The following is an 18,674-nucleotide window of genomic DNA, read 5'->3' as shown; positions in this document are numbered from 1 at the left end:
CCGACCCCCGCGTCTCCACGGGAGAGCGCCCGCCGACCCCCGCGTCTCCACGGGAGAGCGCCCGCCGACCCCCGCGTCTCCACGGGAGAGCGCCCGCCGACCCCCGCGTCTCCACAGGAGAGCGCCCGCCGACCCCCGCGTCTCCACAGGAGAGCGCCCGCCGACCCCCGCGTCTCCACAGGAGAGCGCCCGCCGACCCCCGCGTCTCCACAGGAGAGCGCCCGCCGACCCCCGCGTCTCCACAGGAGAGCGCCCGCCGACCCCCGCGTCTCCACAGGAGAGCGCCCGCCGACCCCCGCGTCTCCACAGGAGAGCGCCCGCCGACCCCCGCGTCTCCACAGGAGAGCGCCCGCCGACCCCCGCGTCTCCACAGGAGAGCGCCCGCCGACCCCCGCGTCTCCACAGGAGAGCGCCCGCCGACCCCCGCGTCTCCACAGGAGAGCGCCCGCCGACCCCCGCGTCTCCACAGGAGAGCGCCCGCCGACCCCCGCGTCTCCACAGGAGAGCGCCCGCCGACCCCCGCGTCTCCACAGGAGAGCGCCCGCCGACCCCCGCGTCTCCACAGGAGAGCGCCCGCCGACCCCCGCGTCTCCACAGGAGAGCGCCCGCCGACCCCCGCGTCTCCACAGGAGAGCGCCCGCCGACCCCCGCGTCTCCACAGGAGAGCGCCCGCCGACCCCCGCGTCTCCACAGGAGAGCGCCCGCCGACCCCCGCGTCTCCACAGGAGAGCGCCCGCCGACCCCCGCGTCTCCACAGGAGAGCGCCCGCCGACCCCCGCGTCTCCACAGGAGAGCGCCCGCCGACCCCCGCGTCTCCACAGGAGAGCGCCCGCCGACCCCCGCGTCTCCACAGGAGAGCGCCCGCCGACCCCCGCGTCTCCACAGGAGAGCGCCCGCCGACCCCCGCGTCTCCACAGGAGAGCGCCCGCCGACCCCCCGCGTCTCCACAGGAGAGCGCCCGCCGACCCCCGCGTCTCCACAGGAGAGCGCCCGCCGACCCCCGCGTCTCCACAGGAGAGCGCCCGCCGACCCCCGCGTCTCCACAGGAGAGCGCCCGCCGACCCCCGCGTCTCCACAGGAGAGCGCCCGCCGACCCCCGCGTCTCCACAGGAGAGCGCCCGCCGACCCCCGCGTCTCCACAGGAGAGCGCCCGCCGACCCCCGCGTCTCCACAGGAGAGCGCCCGCCGACCCCCGCGTCTCCACAGGAGAGCGCCCGCCGACCCCCGCGTCTCCACAGGAGAGCGCCCGCCGACCCCCGCGTCTCCACAGGAGAGCGCCCGCCGACCCCCGCGTCTCCACAGGAGAGCGCCCGCCGACCCCCGCGTCTCCACAGGAGAGCGCCCGCCGACCCCCGCGTCTCCACAGGAGAGCGCCCGCCGACCCCCGCGTCTCCACAGGAGAGCGCCCGCCGACCCCCGCGTCTCCACAGGAGAGCGCCCGCCGACCCCCGCGTCTCCACAGGAGAGCGCCCGCCGACCCCCGCGTCTCCACAGGAGAGCGCCCGCCGACCCCCGCGTCTCCACAGGAGAGCGCCCGCCGACCCCCGCGTCTCCACAGGAGAGCGCCCGCCGACCCCCGCGTCTCCACAGGAGAGCGCCCGCCGACCCCCGCGTCTCCACAGGAGAGCGCCCGCCGACCCCCGCGTCTCCACAGGAGAGCGCCCGCCGACCCCCGCGTCTCCACAGGAGAGCGCCCGCCGACCCCCGCGTCTCCACAGGAGAGCGCCCGCCGACCCCCGCGTCTCCACAGGAGAGCGCCCGCCGACCCCCGCGTCTCCACAGGAGAGCGCCCGCCGACCCCCCGCGTCTCCACAGGAGAGCGCCCGCCGACCCCCGCGTCTCCACAGGAGAGCGCCCTCCGACCCCCGCGTCTCCACAGGAGAGCGCCCGCCGACCCCCGCGTCTCCACAGGAGAGCGCCCGCCGACCCCCGCGTCTCCACAGGAGAGCGCCCGCCGACCCCCGCGTCTCCACAGGAGAGCGCCCGCCGACCCCCGCGTCTCCACAGGAGAGCGCCCGCCGACCCCCGCGTCTCCACAGGAGAGCGCCCGCCGACCCCCGCGTCTCCACAGGAGAGCGCCCGCTGACCCCCGCGTCTCCACACACTCTATTTTTGATAACCAGGCAAGGTAAAGCTGACAGCTGGGGCTGATATCAGGCAGGGAGGGGTCATGGATATTAGCCCTTCCAACCTGATATCAGCCTGCAGCTGCTGCTTCAGCAAAATAAGGGGGACCCCAAGTCATATTTTTTTTATGAATGTATTTTTACACTGCACTTGCAGCTGTCACACTCAGATTAGGAGCAGCCAGCCAGTGTGACGAGGTATACAGAGGGCTGACTGCAACCAATCACAGATGTCAGAACAGAGGGTGGGTGGGGGAACTGGTGAATATTCATTTAGGATAAACAGCTGGGGGCGTGTATAGCAATCTCAGTGCAACCAATCCCAGATGACGTCAGAGTGGCTAGTGAGGGGGGCGTGTATAGCAGTCTGATTGCAACCAATCACAGACGCCGGCACAGAGGGTGGGGAGTGGGGGGGGGGTGAATATGCATTTTGATTAAACAGCGGGCGAGTGCAGTAGTTTGCTGTGTTATCTTTGGGGAAACATGGTATGTATAATAGTCCTCCTATTACCCCCATGTGCAGCCGCATTAGCCATTACTAGTACCATTTTACAGCACTAAAGTTCAGGTTCCTATTGACTTATACAGGGCTCGGGTCTGGGTACCCAGACCGAACTTTGGACTAACGTGTGGCCGAATCCAGTGAACCCGAAAATCCACGAATCCACTAACCCAACTGTTCTGCCAGATAAGCAACTGCATCTCTCTCATCACATCACTATCTGGCCATCCAAAACAAGTCAACATTTTCCATTACCTCCTGAGCCCTAAAAAGACAGGCCCCATCCCCAACACCTCAGCGCTGACGGGCTGCCAATTATTTCCTAGAGAAAGTACCCATATCCCCCCAAAAGCAGGACCTCAGTGACAGCCCCTCCACATCACAGGCAGGAACCCAGCAACAGCAATCACTGGCAGGACCCCAGCAACAGCCACCACCACCGGCAGGAACCCAGCAACAGCCACCACCACCGGCAGGAACCCAGCAACAGCCACCACCACTGGCAGGAACCCAGCAACAGCCACCACCACTGGCAGGAACCCAGCAACAGCCACCACCACTGGCAGGAACCCAGCAACAGCCACCACCACTGGCAGGAACCCAGCAACAGCCACCACCACCGGCAGGAACCCAGCAACAGCCACCACCACCGGCAGGAACCCAGCAACAGCCACCACCACCGGCAGGAACCCAGCAACAGCCACCACCACCGGCAGGAACCCAGCAACAGCCACCACCACCGGCAGGAACCCAGCAACAGCCACCACCACCGGCAGGAACCCAGCAACAGCCACCACCGGCAGGAACCCAGCAACAGCCACCACCACCGGCAGGAACCCAGCAACAGCCACCACCACCGGCAGGAACCCAGCAACAGCCACCACCACCGGCAGGAACCCAGCAACAGCCACCACCACCGGCAGGAACCCAGCAACAGCCACCACCACCGGCAGGAACCCAGCAACAGCCACCACCGGCAGTAACCCAGCAACAGCCACCACCGGCAGGACCCCAGCAACAGCCACCACCATCACCACCGGCAGGACACCAGTGGAAGCCCCAACCCCCACAGGTAGGATCCCAGCAAAAGCCCCTCACCCCACAGGCATGACCACAGTGACAGTCCCTCACACAGGCAGGAGCCCACTGACAGCTCCTCCCCACAGGCAGGAGCCTAGTGACAGCTTCTCCCCAAAGGCAGGAACCCAGGGAAAGCCCCCACCACAGGCAGGAGCCTAGTGACAGCTCCTCCCTACAGGCAGGAGCCTAGTGACAGCTCCTCCCCACAGGCAGGAGCCCAGTGACAGCTCCTCACCCTCAGAGGCAAGACCCCAGTGACAGCTCCTCACCCCCACAGGCAGGACCCCAGTGACAGCTCCCCCCCATAGGCAGGACCCCAGTGACAGTCCCTCATACAGGCAGGACCGCAGTGACAGCCCCTCATACAGGCAGGACCCCAGTGACCGCTCCTCCCCCCACAGGCAGGACCCCAGTGACAGGTACACAGCGGGACCTCAGTGATGCCCCGACACAAGAGTCACTTACTTGAACCTTATACGGCCGTATATAAACACACACGCTGTTTACACCCGCTATCATGCCGTATGTAAATCAGGAGGACACAAGTCCACATTCCTGATCTGTATCTTTACGAGTGGTGCAGTAGAGCACAGCGTAAAGTCACTACACTGAAATGAGGAAATGGCTTCTCCAGTCACCTTTATACCTTCACCTCAGGCAGAACGTGACTCACAGGGGTTCTGGGGATGGAGATGAGGCATCATTGTACCCCCCACACCCGATGTGAGGAATATGGCAGATCCTTACCTGCCAATCATCTACCAATCATATATATTTTCACACATCCAATTCAGGATATAAATGCAATGCCCAAGATCCTGGAACAAATGGTAAGGGGTGAAAGTTAATCATAGAAAGGAAAAAGTCCCTGACCACTGCAAGACCCCCTGGTGACAAAAGTAATTCAGCTAGGGAAGTGGGCAGGCATTCGCTGCTTTCAGAGAAGCTTTAAAAAGGGACATGGAAACAGACCGACACCCATGTAAAAATGATAGAATTGGGGTGTGCGTAGATCCCACAAATATGGCAGGCATATTTTCTGCCTCAGGATAGCGGGACGCACGTCACACATATATTGCATTAATTACTACTAGCTGAGAGAAGAAAATTATGGGCACAGGGAGACACGGGGAGGGAGACCGAGTGAGCCGCACAACCTTCAGCGTGACACCCCACTCGCTCACAACCTTGACAGGAAGACAGACCCTTTTCCCTAGCCCCAGTAAAACAGGGCCCTGCCAGCTGGGTAGTCTGCCACCAGTTCCTTGTTAGATATACGCCTAGTCCATTAGCAGGACTATATTGGGCCAGAAACCAGCCCAGGTAGTATGTAATACTAAACAGAGCTCACAGACATGGCGTTCATGCATCGAGATAAAAGAAACAGCCCAGGAATAAAGTATATATTTAATCGACCTTAAGGGCACACTAGATAAAACGGTATATACACAAGAAAAGATATAGGTACAAGCAGATACACAGATTAATCCGTTACCAGTTTCCTTATGATTATGCCGGGTGCTGGCTCGGCACAGGGGAGGCGCTGTGGAGACAATGGTTTAATGGGGACTAGGCCTGGTGCTGGCTCGGCACAGGGGAGGCGCTGTGGAGTCACTGGTTTCCTTGTGACTAGGCCTGGTGCTGGCTCGGCACAGGGGAGGCACTGTAGAGTCAATGGTTTGCTTGTGACTAGGCCTGGTGTTGGCTCGGCACAGGGGAGGCGCTGTGGAGTCACTGGTTTCCTTGTGACTAGGCCTGGTGCTGGCTCGGCACAGGGGAGGCGCTGTGGAGTCACTGGTTTCCTTGTGACTAGGCCTGGTGCTGGCTCGGCACAGGGGAGGCGCTGTAGAGTCAATGGTTTGCTTGTGACTAGGCCTGGTGTTGGCTCGGCACAGGGGAGGCGCTGTGGAGCCAATGGTTTCCTTGTGACTAGGCCTGGTTCTGGCTCGGCACAGGGGAGGCGCTGTGGAGTCACTGGTTTCCTTGTGACTAGGCCTGGTGTTGGCTCGGCACAGGGGAGGGCGCTGTGGAGTCACTGGTTTCCTTGTGACTGGGCCTGGTGGTGGCTCGGCACAGGGGAGGCGCTGTGGAGTCACTGGTTTGCTTGTGACTAGGCCTGGTGTTGGCTCGGCACAGGGGAGGCGCTGTGGAGCCAATGGTTTCCTTGTGACTAGACCTGGTGCTGGCTCGGTACAGGGGAGGCACTGTGGAGACAATGGTTTAATGGGGACTAGGCCTGGTGGTGGCTCCGCACAGGGGAGGCACTGTGGAGTCACTGGTTTCCTTGTGACTAGGCCTGGTGCTGGTTCGGCACAGGGGAGGCGCTGTGGTGACAATGGTTTCCTTGGGATTCCCCACACGTTTACTGGACGTGACCTCTCTGAGAAGATCCTCCTCCAAAATGTCAGCTTTGGTTTTTAATAACCCAAGCACCTCCCGTATACCGCCCACCTGGTGATCTTTGACAGGGCTAGACATGGCATGTGCCTTCAGGTGCCAGAGAATTATGAAACAATAGCTTTTCTCATATCTCCGCCTCTGAGTTTCCAAAGCGGAAGATATGACCATCAGGTTTTCTATTACAATTTTATCTATCCATAGCTAGGAAACATGATTAATCTATTGTATTCCCTCTTCTAGTAATTAATTATTGGCCAATACGCACGTTACACAATTAAGACAAAATATATGTAACATGAGTCCTGCTGCAGCATGTGCGATATATACAGCATGGGAGGAATAGAGCTATTCAACAGCATGTGTGATATATACAGCATGGGGGGAATAGCGCTATCCAACAGCATGTGTGACATATACAGCATGGGAGGAATAGAGCTATGCAACAGCATGTGTGACATATACAGCATGGGAGGAATAGCGCTATCCAACACCACGTGTGAAAAAGACTTAGGTATACTAATAGATCACAGACTGAACATGAGTCACCAGTGTGACGCAGCAGCAAAAAAGGCAAACACCATTCTAGGATGTATTAACAGAAGCATACAGTCTAGATCACGTGAAGTCATTATCCTCCTTTACTCCTCTTTGGTCAGGCCTCATCTGGAATACTGTGTCCAGTTCTGGGCTCCACATTTTAAAAAAAGACATCAACAAACTGGAGCAAGTTCAGAGAAGAGTGACCGGAATGGTGACCGGTCTGCAAACCATGTCCTATGAGGAACGGTTACAGGATTTAGGATTGTTTAGCTGCAAAAGAGAAGACTGAGAGGAGACCTAATAGCTGTCTACAAATATCTTACAGGCTGTCACTAGAGGGATCAGTTTTATTCTCATTTTCACAAGGAGAGACTAGAAGCAATGGGATGACACTGATGGGAGCAGACACAGATTAGATATTAGAAAAAACGGACAATGAGGGTGATCAACGAGTAGAACAGGTGCCACGAGAGGTGGTGAGGTCTCCTTCAATGGAGGTCTTTAAAAAGAGGTTGGATGGACATCTGTCTGGAATGATTTAGTGAATCCTGCTTTGAGCCGGGGGTTGGACTAGATGACCCCGGAGGTCCAGTCCAACTCTAATATTCTATTATTCCCAACTCTCTTACAGGTGTCACACGAATGGCAGTGGGAAGCCACATTGGCCCCCAGTTTTGACCAGTAGAAATGATCAGCTAAGCTGGCCTTGGTCTTAAGGATCCCTATGTGTCCGGCCACCGTAATATCATGTGTGATATGCAACAACTCTGCCCAGAACGGATAGGGTACCACAAACTGTTGGTCCCTGGGCCACGCCTACGGTGAACCCTACTGAACTGTGACCCAGACCACCCACTCGTGGTCAGAGTCAGAGGAAGGCTGTGCCGCCTACTCTTTGAGAGCTTCTCATGCGACTTGAAACCCCTGACTAGACGTGGCCAGAATGCACGAGAATGCCACGCCTTCTGTCAGTTCCCCAGGACCTGTCTCCTAGCCACCATGGGGTCGGCCACCCGTGAGGCTCTTTGGGCTCTGGTACTCCCATTGCGGGTCACGGCGGCCCCAGACGCAGCATGTCGTCTCCTGCGGGGCCACGATTTAAATCTACAGGAGACCGCAGCTGCTCGTGCCCACGATCAGGGTTCGGGCTGCTGCATCTCTCTCTGTGTTGTCGCTGCAGCAAACACTTGCGGCTCCGCAGCAATTAATTGACATGCTGTGGCTCAAAAAGCCGCACTGCATGTCAGTTTACTCTGCAGGAAAAAACAAGCAGTGGGCATGAGCTTTCTATAAATCCATCCATTGTGCTTCTACTGTAAAACGCAGAGTTTTGGACACAGTGAAAACACGCTGGGTCCGTAACACTAGATACGGGGGAAGTACCAAGTGAACAGCAAAAAAGCGGGGAAGTGAAAGATGATGACCCCTGACCAAACCTACCACTGGGCTCTGGCTTCCCTCACCACCCTAGATAGGTGCAGAACCTATGCGCCAGGCTAGATACTTGACCCTGGCTGTCCCTGAAATCATCCCTAGGTAGGGATGAGTGCTTAGTCCACCCAATAAGCTCTAAAGGAGACACAGGGATCACAAACAAGGAACATAAACGAACAACATCTACAGATGACTCAGGGAGAGGAACTGCAACAAAGTCTCTCCAGATGAATCCAAGCTGACTGCTTGCACTGAAGACTTGTTATTTAAAGACACAAATCCACATGGTCTTAAAGAGAAAAAGATATACCCCAAGCAGGAAAAAAGAGGAAATTCAGAGAGCAGCTTGTGTAGCCAAACGCTGCGACCTTGTACAGCCGGAAACTACAAGATTGTGTCATGTGTGACACACCCGTGAAAGTACGAGTGGTTTCCAGACACAGAACCAGGTTTAGCCGGATGGGAAGCATGAAATGAATGACCCAACCTTGTGGCATCCACATCAATGCTGGAACCCACATCCTTTCTTTTGTATCGTAACCCCTCCAATGCACTAAGTATTGAAGGAAATCAACAATCTTTGCTACTTGAACTCTAAATTGCCATCAATCTTGATTGGGACTGGCAGCAATGCCCAACCCTCCTGGTTCTCAGAGACAAAGCACCTAAGAAAAGCTTCCAAAATTTGATGTATGCGCTCGATCTGACCATTTGACTGAGGGTGGAAGGCAGAAGAAAAGAAGAAAAGGAAAACTGACAACTGCACTCCCAGTCATGCACAAAATGCTTTCTAAAATTTGGACACAAACTGGGTTCCCCCATTTGAGACCACATCGCAAGGAACCCTGTGAAGCTTCACAATCACTGATGAACACCTGAGCCAGAGTCTTAGCATTAGGAAGTGTTGGTAACACATTGACATGTACCATCTTACTGAACCTATCCACAGCCACTGAAGCCACAGGTGTTCCCGAAGACTAAAGGTAGGTCAGTAACGAAATCCATGGATAAAGGCGTCAATGGTCTGTCATGTTAAAACTTAAGGTTCCTTTTACCTCCCCAGCAACTAGCACAGATCGCTATGACGGTCATATCTGATCGGCCTGAGAGTTTTGGTATTTACCACCAGGGGCATGGAAACCTCTGAGAAGAAGATGTACAGAGAAAGAAATCTCTGTTCTTTTGGGGGGAAAAACTATGAACACAGTTTTTAGGTGCCACGTTAATCCTAGAAAAATGAAAAGCAGATGTTCAGAATCACAGCGGAGTGCTGAACGCAGCGCACCGTTTGGCTTTGCTAGATCGCTGGTATCACGACAAATGAGTATTGGCCAATAAAATCATGCTAGATGCAATGTGTGTAGTATCTATGCGAATGAAAAATCGAGATATAAGATATGACGCTAATATCTCTCACCTGTGTGGCCCAGGGCCAAAGAATGCAAACAAGTAGAATTGCAGAACTGTCTGACAATCTTCACACAGCCCACAAGATATCGTAAAATGAGGTCACAGATGGGCGACCTGAGGGTATAAACGTGGGTCAGTACTGGAAGGCATACCTAAGTGGTGGTGGTGTTCATTTGTCTACTGAAGCCCCTCCCTCCCTAAATTCAGACATCACATCTATGGCACGAGTTTAGTAAGTTTCAGGTTTATCCCTTTTATTTTATGTAATTGTCTACACTGTTTTTGTATTGTTCCTTTTGTAATATGTAGTATATTTTATAAACACTGCCTATTTTCAAATTAAATATATAAAATTTAATAGTGCTTTCCTCATGCTTTATACACAAATTCGAACCTAAAGGGCCTTTTGCTATTTGTAACAGGTGTCCGGGCTACCTGTACAAAGGTTTGGTGGTGGCAGCGGAATTATTGTGTAGAATTATTCGGGTGCTATCAGTTATGGGTACCGAGGTACATATATATTTCATTAGCGGGAATCGGTGATATAAACATTACCCATGCAGGGAGACCTCCAATATTTGGCATTAGTAGCTCAGCAGCCTTATTTACTTATTGTCCGGTGTCATGAACAGCCGGGGAAGTCACTCAGATATCCTGCAGCTGTTCACTGATTTGTCACAAACACGACTACTCTCTAGCGCCCCTCTTGTCGGCAGGCCACTTTTGGTACTGCAGGACAATGCATAAAAATGAGGTTGCTGAGCTAATAATGTCAAATATTGGAGGTCGCACAGCAAGGGTAAATGTACATATCACCGATTCCCGCTAATGGAATATATATATACCTCAGTACACTTAATGATAGCGCTCCAATAATTCTATGCAATAATAATTACGCTGCCACCACCCAGCTTTTCGGGATAGCTGGGGACCCGTTTCAGATAGCATAAGGCCCTTCGGGTTTCTGGATTCGTATATAAAGCATGGAGGAAAGAAGCTATTCAATTTTATATATTTAATCCGAAAATAGGCAGTGTTTAAAAAAATATACAAGAATTTACAAAAGGGAACAATACAAATACAATATAGACAGTTACATAAAAATAAAAGGTATAAACGTGAAGCTTACTAAACTCGTGCCATAGAAGTGACGTCTGAATTTAGGGAGGGAGGGGCTCCAAGAGAATAAGATGGTAGAATCGGCCAGCATCACCACTTACTGATGCCCTCCAGTACTGACTGCCCTCATCAAGGAGCTAGTCGCTTTTATGCCCTTAGGTAACCCCCCTCTCTGTGACCTCATTTTACAGTCTCTTGTGGGCTGTGTCAAGAGTGTCACAAAGTTCTTTAATTCTAGCTTTTCACATATCTTTGCCCCTGGGCCACACATGTGAAAGATATTAGCGTCATATTTTATCTCTCGATTTTACATTTACATAGATACCAAACACAACGCATCTAGCATGATTTTACTGGCCAATACTCATTTGTTGCGCTACCAGCGACTTCCAGTGGAGCTAGACGGTGCGCTGGGTTCAGCACTCCACAGGGATTCTGGAAATATGCTTTCAATTTTTCTAGAATTAACGTAGTGCTTAAAAACTATTTTGGAAGTTTTCCCTCCAACAGAACAAAGGGATGTCTTTCTATGCATGCTTTTGCTGCAGCTCTACCATCACCCAAAGTCATAAATACCTAAGCTTTCAGGCCGATCAGATAATTGTTTTGACGATCTGTGGCTGATGGCAAAGAGGGGGGTAAGGACCCTTCAAGAGTTTTACATGACACCTCCCCCTTTTTGAGGTAGCATGGGAGATTGATTTGCCGATCGTCTCCTAAGCCTACCTCACTGGCATCCCCCTGCCGGGACAGCCCATCAGCATTGCCATGCTCAACACCCTTCTTGTGTTGAATGGTAAAATCATACTGCTGTAGTGCCAAGCTCCACCGCAGTAGCTTACCAATGTCGCATACCCGGTGTAGCCAGCTGAGAGGGTTGTGGTCTGTTACTATGGTGAAGTTGCGTCCATATAGGTAGGGCTGCAGTTTCCGCAGGGCCCACACTATAGCGAGGCACTCCTTCTCCATAGTGGCGTAGACCACTTCCCGGGATAAGAGCTTGCGGCTGAGAAACACCACTGGATGCTCTTCTCCCTCCCCATTTACCTGGCTGAGTACTGCACCCAGGCCAAATGCACTGGCATCTGTCTGAACTATGAACCGTCGGGTGAAGTCTGGAGCTTGTAGGATTGGGGAACTGGAGAGGGCAGCTTTCAGTGCTCTGAAGGACCGTTCACAGTCATCTGTCCAGGTGACTACTTGCGGTAGCTTCTTTTTGGGGAGTTCCGTCAACGGCTTAGCAAGAGCACTATAGTTAGGAACGAACTTCCTATAGTACCCTGCCGTACCCAAGAAGGAAAGAAGGACATCACCTGCTTCTTTGACTTGGGGGTAGGCCAGGAGGTGATGGCATCAACCATGGGTGTGGGGTTCCTTTTTTGCCTCTCTGGGCAAGCAGAGCTGAGGTGTCCAGGCCAGTTACAGGAAAAACATCTGCAAGTGTCAGGGGTGGGTCGGGCACTGGTGGATGGGGCCGGGCACTGGTGGATGGGACAGGGCCTCCGGGAGGTCCGCTGGAAGGGTTTGTAGTTGTCATCTCACCCCCTTTCCAGCTGGTGGCAGACGGCTTCCGTGCCTCCGATGCACGGTTGGCCACATGTGTTGGCAATCTGTGCCACTTTCACGCCCTCCTTTGGCTGCCGGTCCATGATGAACTGTCGTATGTCAGCAGGACAAATATGTAGAGGTTGGTCCTTCACAATCAGGTTTTTTAACTCCACAAAGGTTGTAATGGACAGTCTTTGGATCCACTGCTCAAAGTTGGTCGACAGCCCATCCACAACGTTACTGTAGCTGTCCTGAGGCCCACACTGGTGGGTCCGGAACTTTTTGCGATACACCTCTGGAGTCAGCTGATACTTCCATACTAGGGCCTGCTTCATAGCCTCATAGTCTCCACTCTGCTGTTGAGGGAGACTGACAAATGCGTCCCTGGGGTTAAGTATCAAGCCCATTGTACCGGGGGCAGCTGGTACTGCAAGCAAGTCTTTTCAAATCCCTTCAGAAAGGCGTCCAAGTCCCCATCCTTTTCCTACACAAAGTGCTCAGGCCGCGGCTTAACACTGTTAGCATTATTGGACTCACTGTTCAGAAAGGAAAATGTCTGCTGCCGGGCTTGGAGGACCTTCAATTCATGGTCTCTCTGGGCCTGGCGCTCTCTTAGCCTCTCTCTCAGCTTGGGCCTGGTGCTCAGCTCTCTCAGCCTCTGTTTTGATATTGCTGAATGAGCCTCAGCCATCCATCCCGGTCATCTGCAGTGAAGATGCTGTAGGGCCATCTGCAGGTAGGAGTCCATGATGCCCCGGTCGCTGCTCTAGTGTGGAGCTGCAGAAGAAGCCCTGGCTGCAGCATCATCCAGGGCTTGGCTTGTCTCCCCTTCATCTACACTGGGTGAATGGACTTGCTTTGCGTCCCATTGTAGCAGTTCTTTAATGAGGTGTGGCTTGTTTTTTCCATTAGCAGCAATCTCTCTGGTCTTACAAATGGCAATAAGAGTGTCCTTCGTCAGCTGGCTGTACCAGACTTCGGTTAGCGCAGCCATAATTGCCAAATAAAAGGATAGAAAAACGAGAGAAGGGAGGGGGGTAACTGCTACACGTACAGTATTGTTCCAGGTATATTTAACACTGGGTTTGCTCCTCAAATCTTTTGCACAGAATTCTTGCAGGGATCCTGTAGTTTTAAGTGAGAGGGATGATTGCTCAAACCAGATCACTAATGCTCTATATCCCACCGCTGCCACCAGTTTTGTCATGAACAGCCGGGTGGGGGTCTCCCAAGATCCACCAGCTGTTCACCAATTTGTCACAATCGGACTGCTCTCTAGCGCCCCCTTGTCAGCAGGTCACTTTTGGTACTGCTGGATGTCATGTAAAACTCTTGAAGGGTCCTTACCCCCCTCTTTGCCATCAGCCACAGATCGTCATGACGATTATCTGATCGGCTTGAAAGCTTAGGTATTTATGACTTTGGGTGATGGTAGAGCTGCAGCAAAAGCATGCATAGAAAGAGATCCCTTTGTTCTATTGGAGGGAAAACTTCCAAAACAGTTTTAACGCACTACGTTAATGCTAGAAAAATTAAAAGCATATTGCCAGAATCCCTGTGGAGCGCTGAACCCAGCGCACCGTCTAGCTCCACTGGAAGTTGCTGGTAGCGCAACAAATGAGTATTGGCCAGTAAAATCATGCTAGATGCGTTGTTTGGTATCTATGTAAATGAAAAATCGAGATATAAAATACGACGCTAATATCTTTCACCTGTGTGGCCCAGGGGCAAAGATATGTGAAAAGCTAGAATTAAAGAACTTTGTGACAATCTCGGCACAGCCCACAAGAGACTGTAAAATGAGGTCACAGAGAGGGGGGTTACCTAAGGGCATAAAAGCGACTAGCTCCTTATCTTATCATCAGTAAGGGGTGATGCTGGCAGATTCTACCATCTTATTCTCTTGGAGACCCTCCCTCCCTAAATTCAGACGTCACTTCTATGGCACGAGTTTAGTAAGTTTCACGTTTATACCTTTCATTTTTATGTAACTGTCTATGCTGTAATTGTATTGTATTGTTCCTTTTTGTAAATTCTTGTATATTTTTTAAACACTGCCTATTTTCAGATTAAATATATAAAATTTAATAGTTTCTTTCCTCATGCTTTATATACGAATCCAGAAACCCAAAAGGGCCTTATGCTATCTGTAACTGGTACCCGGACTGCCTGTGAAACGTCTTGTGGTGGCAGCATAATTATTATTGCATAGAATTATTGGAGTGCCATCATTAACGGTACTGAGGTATATATATACCATGGAAACCTCGCCAAAGATGGACGCCTCTCCCCCACTCACCACAAGAACCCAGAGCCCACGTTCTCCATCCAGCCACACCCCATGGTGACAGATGGTGGTATGTCACCGAGCTTCACACCCAAGACACAGACAGATGAGCCATTTGTGTAATTTCCCCCCCCTATACTCCCAATAACGGGGACGCAGGATGAGGCCGGGCATATTCTCCCCCCATACTTCCAATAATGGGGGTGCAGGATGAGGCCTGGTGTGTGCTCCCCCCATACTCCCAATATCGGGGGCGCAGGATGAGGCCGGGCCTCTGCTCCTCCCATACACCCAATAATGGAGGCGCAAGGATGAGGCCGGGCGTGTGCTCTTCCCATACACCCAATAACAGGGGCGCAGGATGAGGCCGGGCGTGTGCTCCCCCCATACTCCAAATAATGGAGGTGCAGGATGAGGCCGGGTCTGTGCTCCTCCCATACACCCAATAATGGAGGCGCAAGGATGGGGCCGGGCGTGTGCTCTTCCCATACACCCAATAACAGGGGCGCAGGATGAGGCCTGGCGTGTGCTCCCCCCATACTCCCAATAACAGGTGCGCAGGATGAGGCCGGGCGTGTTCTCCCCCCATACTCCCAATAATGGAGGTGCAGGATGAGGTCAGACGTGTGCTCCCCCCATACTCACAATAACGGAGGTGCAGGATGAGGCCGGGTGTGTGCCCCCCCCATTCTCCCAATAACAGGGGCACTGTATGAGGGTGATCACGTACTCCCCTGCCCCCCATGGTCTTATCTGACATGCACACACATGGGTCATAACAGCAGAACAAAGCACAACAATATAACACAATGGAGCGCACTCTGAGGAGGACAATGGCAGCTGCATCTGCACAGCCAGGAACAACCACCCGAAATATAGAGACCAGCCCCCCCAGAGGCTCCAAATGATGCACTACAGGGCGCTCCACCTGCTGCGTACAGGATCACGTCATATTATCAAGGGGCAGGAGAAGCAGCATTGGAGGAGTGAGGCAGGGGAGGGCGAGAGACAGATCAGGGGCAGCAGTATTGGGGGGCAGGATTGGAGGGGTGAGGCAGGGGAGGGCCAGAGACAGATCAGGGGCAGCAGTATTGGGGGGCAGGATTGGAGGGCCAGAGACAGATCAGGGGCAGCAGTATTGGGGGGCAGGATTGGAGGGGTGAGGCAGGGGAGGGCGAGAGACAGATCAGGGGCAGCAGTATTGGGGGGCAGGATTGGAGGGGTGAGGCAGGGGAGGGCCAGAGACAGATCAGGGGCAGCAGTATTGGGGGGCAGGATTGGAGGGGTGAGGCAGGGGAGGGCCAGAGACAGATCAGGGGCAGCAGTATTGGGGGGCAGGATTGGAGGGGTGAGGCATGGGACAGATCAGGGGCAGCAGTATTGGGGGGCAGGATTGGAGGAGTGAGGCAGGGGAGGGCGAGAGACAGATCAGGGGCAGCAGTATTGGGGGGCAGGATTGGAGGAGTGAGGCAGGGGAGGGCCAGAGACAGATCAGGGGCAGCAGTATTGGGGGGCAGGATTGGAGGGGTGAGGCAGGGGAGGGCCAGAGACAGATCAGGGGCAGCAGTATTGGGGGGCAGGATTGGAGGGGAGAAAGCAGGGGAGGGCGAGAGACAGATCAGGGGCAGCAGTATTGGGGGGCAGGATTGGAGGGGTGAGGCAGGGGAGGGCGAGAGACAGATCAGGGGCAGCAGTATTGGGGGGATGGATTGGAGGAGTGAGGCAGGGGAGGGCGAGAGACAGATCAGGGGCAGCAGTATTGGGGGGATGGATTGGAGGAGTGAGGCAGGGGAGGGCGAGAGACAGATCAGGGGCAGCAGTATTGGGGGGCAGGATTGGAGGGGTGAGGCAGGGGAGGGCGAGAGACAGATCAGGGGCAGCAGTATTGGGGGGCAGGATTGGAAAGGTGAGGCAGGAGAGGGCGAGAGACAGATCAGGGGCAGCAGTATTGGGGGGCAGCATTGGAGGAGTGAGGCAGGGGAGGGCGAGAGACAGATCAGGGGCAACAGTATTGGGGGGCAGCATTGGAGGGGTGAGGCAGGGGAGGGCGAGAGAAAGATCAGGGGCAGCAGTATTGGGGGGGTGAGGCAGGGGAGGGCGAGAGACAGATCAGGGGCAGCAGTATTGGGGGGCAGGATTGGAAAGGTGAGGCACAAGAGGGCGAGAGACAGATCATGGGCAGCAGTATTGGGGGGCAGGATTGGAGGGGTGAGGCAGATCAGGGACAGCAGTATTGGGGAGCAGGATTGGAGGAGTGAGGCAGGGGAGGGAGAGACAGATCAGGGGCAGCAGTATTTGGGGGCAGGATTGGAGGAGTGAGGCAGGGGAGGGCGAGAGACAGATCAGGGGCAGCAGTATTGGGGGGCAGGATTGGAGGGGTGAGGCAGGGGAGGGCGAGAGACAGATCAGGGACAGCAGTATTGGGGGGCAGGATTGGAGGAGTGAGGCAGGGGAGGGCGAGAGACAGATCAGGGGCAGCAGTATTGGGGGGCAGGATTGGAGGGGTGAGGCAGGGGAGGGCGAGAGACAGATCAGGGGCAGCAGTATTGGGGGGCAGCATTGGCGGAGTGAGGCAGGAGAGGGCGAGAGACAGATCAGGGGCAGCAGTATTGGGGGGCAGGATTGGAGGGGTGAGGAAGGGGAGGGCGAGAGACAGATCAGGGGCAGCAGTATTGGGGGGCAGGATTGGAGGGGTGAGGCAGGGGAGGGCGAGAGACAGATCAGGGGCAGCAGTATTGGGGGGCAGGATTGGAGGGGTGAGGCAGGGGAGGGCAAGAGACAGATCAGGGGCAGCAGTATTGGGGGGCAGGATTGGAGGAGTGAGGCAGGGGAGGGCGAGAGACAGATCAGGGGCAGCAGTATTGGGGGGCAGGATTGGAAAGGTGAGGCACAAGAGGGCGAGAGACAGATCAGGGGCAGCAGTATTGGGGGGCAGGATTGGAGGGGTGAGGCAGGGGAGGGCGAGAGACAGATCAGGGGCAGCAGTATTGGGGGGCAGGATTGGAGAAGTGAGGCAGGGGAGGGCGAGAGACAGATCAGGGGCAGCAGTATTGGGGGGCAGGATTGGAGGAGTGAGGCAGGGGAGGGCGAGAGACAGATCAGGGGCAGCAGTATTGGGGGGCAGGATTGGAGGAGTGAGGCAGGGGAGGGCGAGAGACAGATCAGGGGCAGCAGTATTGGGGGGCAGGATTGGAGGAGTGAGGCAGGGGAGGGCGAGAAACAGATCAGGGGCAGCAGTATTGGGGGGCAGCATTGGAGGGGTGAGGCAGGGGAGGGCGAGAGACAGATCAGGGGCAGCAGTATTGGGGGGATGGATTGGAGGACTGAGGCAGGGGAGGGCGAGAGACAGATCAGGGGCAGCAGTATTGGGGGGCAGGATTGGAGGGGTGAAGCAGGGGAGGGCGAGAGACAGATCAGGGCCAGCAGTATTGGGGGGCAGCATTGGAGGGGTGAGGCAGGGGAGGGCGAGAGACAGATCAGGGGCAGCAGTATTGGGGGGCAGGATTGGAGGAGTGAGGCAGGGGAGGGAGAGACAGATCAGGGGCAGCAGTATTGGGGGGCAGGATTGGAGAAGTGAGGCAGGGGAGGGAGAGACAGATCAGGGGCAGCAGTATTGGGGGGATGGATTGGAGGAGTGAGGCAGGGGAGGGCGAGAGGACAGATCAGGGGCAGCAGTATTGGGGGGCAGGATGGAGGGGTGAGGCAGGGAGAGGGCGAGAGAGATCAGGGGGCAGCAGTATTGGGGGGCAGGATTGGAGGGGTGAAGGCAGGGGGAGGGCGAGACACAGATCAGGGGCAGCAGTATTGGGGGGGCAGGATTGGAGGACTGAGGCAGGGAGGGCGAGAGACAGATCAGGGGCAGCAGTATTGGGGGCAGGATTGGAGGAGTGAGGCAGGGGAGGGCGAGACACAGATCAGGGGCAGCAGTATTGGGGGGCAGGATTGGAGGACTGAGGCAGGGGAGGGCGAGAGACAGATCAGGGGCAGCAGTATTGGGGGGCAGGATTGGAGGAGTGAGGCAGGGGAGGGCGAGAGACAGATCAGAGGCAGCAGTATTGGGGGGCAGGATTGGAGGAGTGAGGCAGGGGAGGACGAGAGACAGATCAGGGGCAGCAGTATTGGGGGCAGGATTGGAGAGGTGAGGCAGGGGAGGGCGAGAGACAGATGAGGGGCAGCAGTATTGGGGGGCAGGATTGGAGGGTTGAGGCAGGGGAGGGCGAGAGAC

At 55.3% G+C, this 18,674-nt stretch overlaps 1 protein-coding gene across 7 annotated transcripts in view; it reads right to left on the bottom strand.

Annotated features, from left to right (window-relative positions):
* The window catches only part of EPS8 (EGFR pathway substrate 8, signaling adaptor), a 297,407-nt gene that overhangs the window by 215,393 nt on the left and 63,340 nt on the right, over positions 1-18,674 (bottom strand). Inside the window, exon 1 of one of the 7 annotated variants that reach the window (XM_075343465.1) lies at positions 9,503-9,559. The exons of the other annotated variants lie outside the window; for them this stretch is intronic. The gene's annotated coding sequence lies outside the window, so the exon portion shown is untranslated. Of the gene's footprint in view, positions 1-9,502; positions 9,560-18,674 lie in introns of those variants that run through there. 7 annotated transcript variants of the gene reach the window in all.

Source organism: Anomaloglossus baeobatrachus, chromosome 4, assembly GCF_048569485.1.
Source record: "Anomaloglossus baeobatrachus isolate aAnoBae1 chromosome 4, aAnoBae1.hap1, whole genome shotgun sequence".
In the NCBI taxonomy this organism is placed as follows: Eukaryota; Metazoa; Chordata; class Amphibia; order Anura; family Aromobatidae; genus Anomaloglossus; species Anomaloglossus baeobatrachus.
The sequence above is the reverse complement of the archived record's forward strand: the minus strand, read 5'-3'. Positions and strand labels throughout refer to the sequence as shown.